The following is an 8,271-nucleotide window of genomic DNA, read 5'->3' as shown; positions in this document are numbered from 1 at the left end:
GCTTTTGCCATGTACCACTCTGCCTTGCAGCAATCTGATTGGAAGAAACAGAAGTCTCTCTCTCTCGCTGTATTTGAGACCTAGTTTTCAGTATCAGCTCTGCCACCAACTATGTGACCATTTAACCTCTAAGCCTCATAGGTATTTCTTTCTGGGTATTTCCTTGATTTTAAAATATTGGGGTTGGGATTCATAACTGCTATGGCCCCTTTAAATTCTAATTGGCAATTTAAGTGCATATAGTAGCATTTCTATTAGTCTGCATGCTCCTGGAGGTCTGAGGCTGTCTTACACATTTCTTTTGTGTATGTGTTTTAAAAAAATCTTTATTATAGAGACTTTTGAACATAAACAAAAGCAGACAGATCAGCTTAATGAACCACCTAAGATTCATTACCCAGCTCCAACTATTAATCTGTCAATTCATGGCCAATCCTGCTCCATCATGCCCCATTCTCTTACTCTTCTTTTATTTGGAAACAAATCTCAGTTATGCCATTTAATCTGTAAATATTTTATATTTATATGTGTTTTTGCCTCCAGGAACCTAACACAGCACCTGTACACATAAGATAACAAGAAGACACATTTTGAATAAATGAATAGGTGGGCTGGGGAAGTGTAAGTGGTTAGGTACCCCAACCCACATCCAAAATTATACATGTTTTAAACATTTAATGAAATTTGTTAACCTTTACATTTTCAGAGTGGAGGAGGAGGACAAACCAAGGCTTCTAGTTATTGGAAATTCTTATGTGGTTGGAATATTGAGAGGCTATTTTTTAACCTATTACACATAATCACCCCAGCAGTGGTGTTCGCCGCGGCTGCAGTGAGAGTTTGGCGCGATGTCTTACATCATTTTACTGGTACCGCCTATCAAGAGGCCAGAAGGCAGAATTTATGCTGACTGTGTATCAGTGAATGAATGCATGGAAGGTGTTTGTCATGTTATGGCAGAAATTTGGTCAGTGGGAAGAGACAGACTGCACGCACTCAGAGCACCAGAAAAGGGCTGTTTAATGTGTACTGGTGCTGGCCCAGCAGAGTCACCTCTATTTTCTTTTTTTTTCATCCTCACCCGAGGACATTTTTCCATTTTTTTTACTCAGATAGAGCGGGAAGGAGAGAGAGGAAGAGAGAGAAACATCAATGTGAAAGGGACACATCGAGTGGCCGCCACCCACACGACCCAACCAGGGCCGGGGACAAACTGCAGCCAAGGTACATGCCCTTAGCGGGAACCGAACCCGGGTCTCTGTGGACCGCAGGCTGATGCTCTAACTGCTGAGCCAAACTGGCCAGGGCCAGAGTTACCTCTAAAGGCTGAGCCCCGAGCCTGGGTTCCAGCTGCCTTTTATATATGATAAGCCTCCGGGCATTTGGGGGCTTTCTAGTTCCAATGTCGTTTAGGCAGTTGGCGAAGGTAAAGGGATTACGAAAGCCAGGGGCTGGGTCTCTGCACTGACTAAGGGGCTGCACCTGGCTTGCTGTCTCAGTAAAATGTGTAAAGAACATCTAAGGAGAATGAATCCCAGCAGCCCCTTTATTACATATGATACCAGCCAGTTGTTTGATTTTATTGATGATCTGGCAGACCTCAGCTGTCTTGTTTACCGAGCTGATACCCAGACCTACCAGTCTTATAACAAAGGTTGGATTAAAGAGAAGATCTATGTGCTCCTTCATTGCAGGCCCAACAGGCTGGGAAATAGTTGTGTTGGAAGCATTGGGGGTTGGGGGTGGGCTTGGAAAACAGGTGTGTACAGCAATCTGTAGTGGATGTTTTGATTATAGTAATCCTGTTTCCATTTTGGTACACTCTAGCCAGGATTGAATGTGCTAGATGAAGTGTGACGATCTTGTTCAATCTGAACTTCCATCAGCCCCTTTTCTCTCTCTCTTTTTAAACTTAAACATTATTAAGATGATTTAGAAGGAAGCTTTTCTTTGTCAGTTAATGTTGGTTCCAAACCTTAAAAAATGGTTCATATCTGCTTTATAACATTCTCAGTACTGACCCTTCTTCAAGTTGGGGTGGGGGGTGGTAACACAGTTTAATTATGTCCTAATATAAAGTCTTAGTGAGAAACAAATAAATGATCTGTAGTTAAAAAAAAATAGTTAAAAATATATCGGCTTAGAAAAAAGGTAAAGCAAGCATGATACAATACTGATATCATACAAAGAGTAACACATATGGGAGATGATTCTTCCGTATAGCAGACTGAGTCGGACTATCTTGGGGTACAGTGCATAGAACTGGTTCAAGATGTGATTGTGCTGTTGGAAAGACTTATCTCTGGTACCTTAGCTCTTCTTTTTTTTTTTTTTTTCATAGAGGATGATATAGTGTAAAAACATCAACTTTGAAGTCAGATTGCCTTTGGTTTAAATCTTGTCTCTATCCAAAGCCGGCTTTGACTTTTGGCAAATAACTTCTCTGACTTTCAGTTTCTTAAAAATGTTCTTAGAATGGGAGCTCTACCTATCTGGAATGTTCAATGAGCATATCATACCTAACCTTACATCTCTGTATTAGGATTTTGTTCGGCTATTTGATCAGAAAACTCAATGTAATTGTAAACACACAAGAATTTATTCCACTTAAAAGAAGCCCAGAGACAGCAGTCTAGCACTATTGTGTCTGCTTTCTGAAGTGACCAGCAAATCTGGCTCCATTTCAACTCTTTAATCTGCATGCTCAGCATGTGACTTTCATTCTCAAGGTTACTACGGGGCTGCTGGAGCTCCAGCCACCTTCCTCATTGCAGGCAGCAAGAAGCAAGGTGGAGCAGGGGACAAAAGGCCCCACTTCCAGCTGAGTTAGCTCCTTCTTTCTGTTGTCCTGGAAGCCCCAGAAATACGTCTACTCAGTTCTTACTGGCCAGAATTTAGCTACATAACTTCACTTAGCAGTAGAAAGAGGCTGGGAAATGCAGTTTTGTTTTTTTTACCTGGAATAAAAATGGGGTTTAGTCACTTTGGAAGAAATGGAAAATGCATTTTGGGTGGCAACTATGAGTCATGACTACATCTTTACAACAGAACACCTCTGCCCATCTTAGTAAATGGTACCAAGGGGTGGGGAACCTTTTTTCTGCTAAGGGCCATTTGGATATTTATATCATTTGAGGGCCATACAAAATAATCAATTTAAAAAGTAGCCTGCTATATTTGGTTAGGCTATTTTGGTGAGGCCTGTGAAGTTAGCTGGTATTGATTTCGCGGGTCTTGTACGGCCCACAGGCTGGACTGGGAATTGGTTCACCAATCTTTTCATTATACCCCATATTCCAAATTATCACCAAGTCCTAAAGTCTGAAATATATTTTGAAATCTGAACCTTCTCTTCATCTTCACTATTAAGTCCACAATTCAAGTCACCATTGTCTCTCATCTGGAGAGCTTTTGATAAACTTTCTAGGTTTCTGGGGTACCCACCTCAGTATGTTTGACAATAGGGCAATTTGATGGAAAGGTTTGAGAGGCACTGCTTAAAGGTTTTAGCTCCTGGGTGGATATTTGCATTTTAATAGAAAATTCTTCTGTCCATTATGAAACAGCTATTAAAGAATTGTGCTTATTGGGTTTAGCTCCAGGTAGTAGGTGCTGGAGCAATGAAGTCTTCTTCACTTGTACATTTGTACATTATCTTTAGTTTGCAAAATGCTTTCACGTAAGTTATTTTATCTGATTGGATTGTTACAGCTGCCAAATTGAGTACAAGCCTGGAAGCTGCCTGAGCCCACAAATAAACACTAGGCAGGCAAAGAATTAAACATTTCAAACCGTATTAAATTTTCGAATAACTGAAATGTAAGTCCCCCTTCCAAACCAGACTCCTAAATCCTCAGTTCCCTTCTCAGGGGAATTTCTTAGATTTGTATCCAGAAATATTTTAAATCATGCACCAGCTCCCATCGTAGGGTGTGATCTCCTTGTATTCTTTTTTTCATATACAAATAAGGAGTATACAATACTATTCTGCTTTAAAAAAGTGTAGTGTTTTACATTGGAATGTAATGTTCTATTGTATGAAATATGCAAAGTTTGTTTAATTACTTCCAATGGGTGGACATTTGGGTTATCTTCAGTATTTTGCTGTAATGGCAGATGCTCTCAGGAACATCCTTTATATAAGAAGCATTTTTTTCTTTGCCCACATATATAAATAATAAATAAATACCTAGGAGTGGAATTGCTATGTCAAAGGCTAAATGTTTTTAGTTCTGTTAAATACCATAAAATTGCCCTTCAGAGAGATTTTAACTGCTTTGCCTACTGAAGGAGAATAACTTCTCCCCTACATGATGGTCAGTTCAGCACATGACCAATTTTTAAAGTTTGTTAATAAGGTAGTGAGAAAAAAGGCTTATTTTTTACTTGCAGTTATTTAGTTGACTGAGATTGAGCCTTTTTATTTCAAATATTTCAAAGTTACTTGCAATACATTTTTTGTAAACTCTGGTTATCTCTCTTTTTTTTTAAATTCTCACCTGAGGATATTTTTCCCCCCCATTTATCTTCAGATAGAGTGGGAAGGAGGGAGAGAGAGAGAGGCATCGATGTGAGAGAGACACATAGACTGGTTGCCTCCTGCACGACCCTGACCAGGGCCAGGGACTGAACCAAAACTGAGGCATGTGCCCTTGGCTGGAATCGAACCTGAGACTCTTTGGTCCCTGGGCTGACGCTCTGACCGCTGAGCCAAACCAGCCAGGGCTGGTTATCTTTTTAAAAAAAATCTTTATGGTTGAAACAATCACAGATGTTTCCCCACCTTTTCCCCCATTAATCCCCCCTTCCCCATAACCCTCTCCTGCCTTCCCCACACTATTGTGGTTATTTTTCTCTCCTAATTTTCTATTGAGTTGTTGGCCTTTAAAAAAAAATGTGAAAGGATACATTATATATTAAGGATAGAAAGTTAACCAAGTAATTGTTTATGGTGTTTATGAGCAACCATCTACTCTAAAAGTAGGTAAAAGTGTACTTCCTTTGAAAACTAAAGGTTTCTGAAGTAGTGGAATGTCATCAGGGAGGGAAAGAGACTCAAAGGAAAAGGTCAGGAGATTGAGTCATGGATCTGGTGCTTTCTAGCCTTATGATCTTAGGAAATTACTTAATGTCAGGGAGTCTCAGTTTCCTCAATGATAGAGTAGAAATGATATAATACTTTCCCACAGATTCATGAAAATTAAGTAATGTGGGGGAGGAACAAACGTTCCTCTACCCTCAAGGTTTCCTCCTGGCTTGACATGAGACAGATTAGCAAGAGAAAATAACCAAATTTAATGTATTCATGTATATCGAATCCCACATACATGAAGAGTCAGAGACCCCACACTCAGAGAGGGTCAGAGACAGAAAGGGAACATGGGTATATAAGACATCTGGAGCTAGGGCTAAGGTAAGTTGTCTTGGGAGCTTCAAAAGGTTATTGTAGGATGATAAGAGTAGACTTTTAATAAAAAGAAGTTTGCCCTGCCGTATAGGTGGGTGGAAAAGGTTATCACTGTTAATCTTTTATGTGCAAGGCCTCTAACTCAAATTCTTCTAGGTAGTTAAGTGTAGGGGGGCAGAAGTTCCTCCTTAGTCTTTAGCTCAGAACAATCTACATACCATAGAGGCCTTGGGGTAACTCATTCTGAACCCTCACAGTTATATTATGTATATGAAAGTGCTCTATAAATAGCACTAAGTACATATTAGATTTATTACTGATTTGATAACTGAACTATCTTGTACATTGGAATATAATGTTTTGGAAAAATTGGAATTTCTGCCTTCAGCTACTTTTTGGAAGACAAAACTAATTATCATTGTCTCTCAGATATTTTTCTGCCTTTAGCTCATCTCATAATTCCCGCTGATTCAGTAGTTAGGAAAGACCAATTTTTTTCTAGTCATGGTGTCACCGGAGGGAGAAGTGCGTCAGATGTCTCTGACACTTGTGGCAGGAGGCTTTTGGGACGCAGTTGGAATAAGCATATTCAGAACCCCCACGAGAGAATGGATGGTCCTATTGGCGTGGAATTATACTTCTGGGATTGTAAAGTTCCATGCCCCTCAGCCCAGTCCTGGAAGAGGGGCAGTTGCAGATTCAGCAAGGCCAGAAATAAAGCAAAGTCCAGAGTGTCCATTCCATGGTGCATCTGTGTCCAGATTAGGGTTAGTCCAGATTCAGTCCACTAGTCCATTGTGTAGGTCCCACATGACTGCAGCCCACGTGGGGAAATGCAGGGCGTGAGAGCCCCCCAGTCCGACACGAACAACAAGAGAAAGCTAAAGGGAAGCAAGAGAGGGCTTTCCCTTGTCTAAGGGATTAAATATTTAGGTTTCATGTGCTTGCGATGGCCATGACTATTTTGGCCACTGACTCACTCCCAGGTGTGACGGATAGGATAGGTAGCACCTCCTAAGATAGGTAGGCACCTTCCATGTTACTCAGACCCTAGTGGGCATGTGTCTAAACTGCCTTTGTCCAGACCTTCCCCCACCGATCAGCAGGGAATAGACCTGGAGTATTAAATTAGCTAATTTTCCCTTTACTCCTTTCCTGTAAAATAATAAGCAGGTTATTGTGCCAATAACAATGGGACTAGAAAGAAAAGTATGGTTTAATGATACTAATGAGTAATAAATGATGATATTAATATTGAAAGGTGAAATAGTTACGTTAAAATGGTTGAATTGTGTCTTTGTTTTTTTTTTTAAATTTTAGTGGGAAAATCTGCTAAAATGCAGTTCTTTTATTTGCAGCTTTCATAGATTACAAAAATACAGTTTCCAGGTTATATATATGTGGAGAGAATGTGTAGAGTTAGAGCTTTCAAAATATTTGATCTGGAAAGAACTCAAACATCATCTAGCCAGATGCCCGTTTTTAAAGATGAGGAAGTCAGAAACTCTGAGAAGCAAAATAACTAACTTGAGTCATGTGGTCACTGCGGAACCAAAGGGAAGAACTCATTCTGCCTCTTCTCTTTCAGCCTGAGAGCCCCTTTCACCACCCTGTGACATTTGGATATAGAGGTTGCATGTCTACATGCTTGGCATTTATGACAAAGCTATGCTTCTAAACTTGTCAAATGAGCAGATATGTTTCTTGAACCTAGGGGTTAATAAGTTGTAGTTAAATTTTGCTATTTTGGAAAGATTATTTTGAACTAGATTAAAAAAATTACCTTAAAATTCTTTGTTTTAATTTAAGGGGTATTTTCTTTTTAATTAATTAATTAATTAATTTTTCTTACAGATGTTTAAAATTCTTATATTGTAATTTATACTAAATTTTAATGTCCTAGCAAGTTTTTTCCCCCCCTTTTAATCCTCACCTGGGAATATGTGTTTTTAAAAATTGTTTTTAGAGAGAAAGCGAGCGAGAGAGAGAAGTGTCAATGTAAGAGAGAAACATTGATCAGTTGCGTTCCAATGGATATTGAACCTACAACTCTAGCAATCCTTTTAAAGTTGTTTTCTCTGTTTATATTTTTGTTACTAGAGACTACCTTAGTTAGAGGGGGCTCTCCCCTCTTTAGCTCTTGTCATGCTCATGAGAAAGAATTCAAAGAAGTGACAGAAAGCAGTGTTGAAACAAAGTAAATTAATTTGGTAAGGAAGCAAAACAAGGGCATTTATTAAGTATACAGTTGACATAAAGCACAAGAAAACAACACAGCTAGTCTGAGTGCCCACTTGGTAGGGATTCAAGGGTTTTATTCTTTTCTCCCCTATAGGTTTCAAGGTTCCCCTGCTGGATAGACCAGATTTCAAGGTCCCTCTTTTACCTTGTTATGGCTTTTCCCAGAGTTTATGAGAATATTTGGTGATTTTATCTTGGTACCTCCCAAGACTGCTGTCTTCTTTGTCCAGTGGATGATATAAGCCCCCCATTTCTTCCTCCTTCCCCCTCTCCTGCGCTAGCTATCTATCCTGCCTAGCATTTTCATGTAATAAGGATAATTCATTTCAGGAGAACTCAAGCAGGAATTGTGTTCAACTAACTAAGCTATCTAACAATATATATTTTTTTGTTGATATTATTCAAGTAGAATATACATTTAAAGCTTTCAAAGTTAATCCAAACTGTAATAAAATCCTACCAGTGACTAATAAAAATATTTCTATATTTTCTCCTTGCAAATCTTAATTTTGCTTTTGTTTTAGGTTGAATGTTGAAATTAGTGAAAAAATACCAGATTAATTGACACGCTCTTCCTGTTGTTTGAGGTGTGATTTTAATTTATTTTATTTTTTACTTCAAAC

At 39.1% G+C, this 8,271-nt stretch overlaps 1 pseudogene; it reads left to right on the top strand.

Moving 5' to 3' along the window:
* Nucleotides 1-848: 848 nt before the first annotated feature.
* On the top strand, nt 849-1,715 carry LOC118625726 (annotated as a pseudogene).
* Nucleotides 1,716-8,271: the final 6,556 nt, after the last annotated feature.

Source organism: Molossus molossus, unplaced genomic scaffold (genome assembly GCF_014108415.1).
Source record: "Molossus molossus isolate mMolMol1 unplaced genomic scaffold, mMolMol1.p scaffold_m16_p_11, whole genome shotgun sequence".
Taxonomy (NCBI): Eukaryota; Metazoa; Chordata; class Mammalia; order Chiroptera; family Molossidae; genus Molossus; species Molossus molossus.
This window is presented reverse-complemented; position numbering and strand designations above follow the sequence as displayed.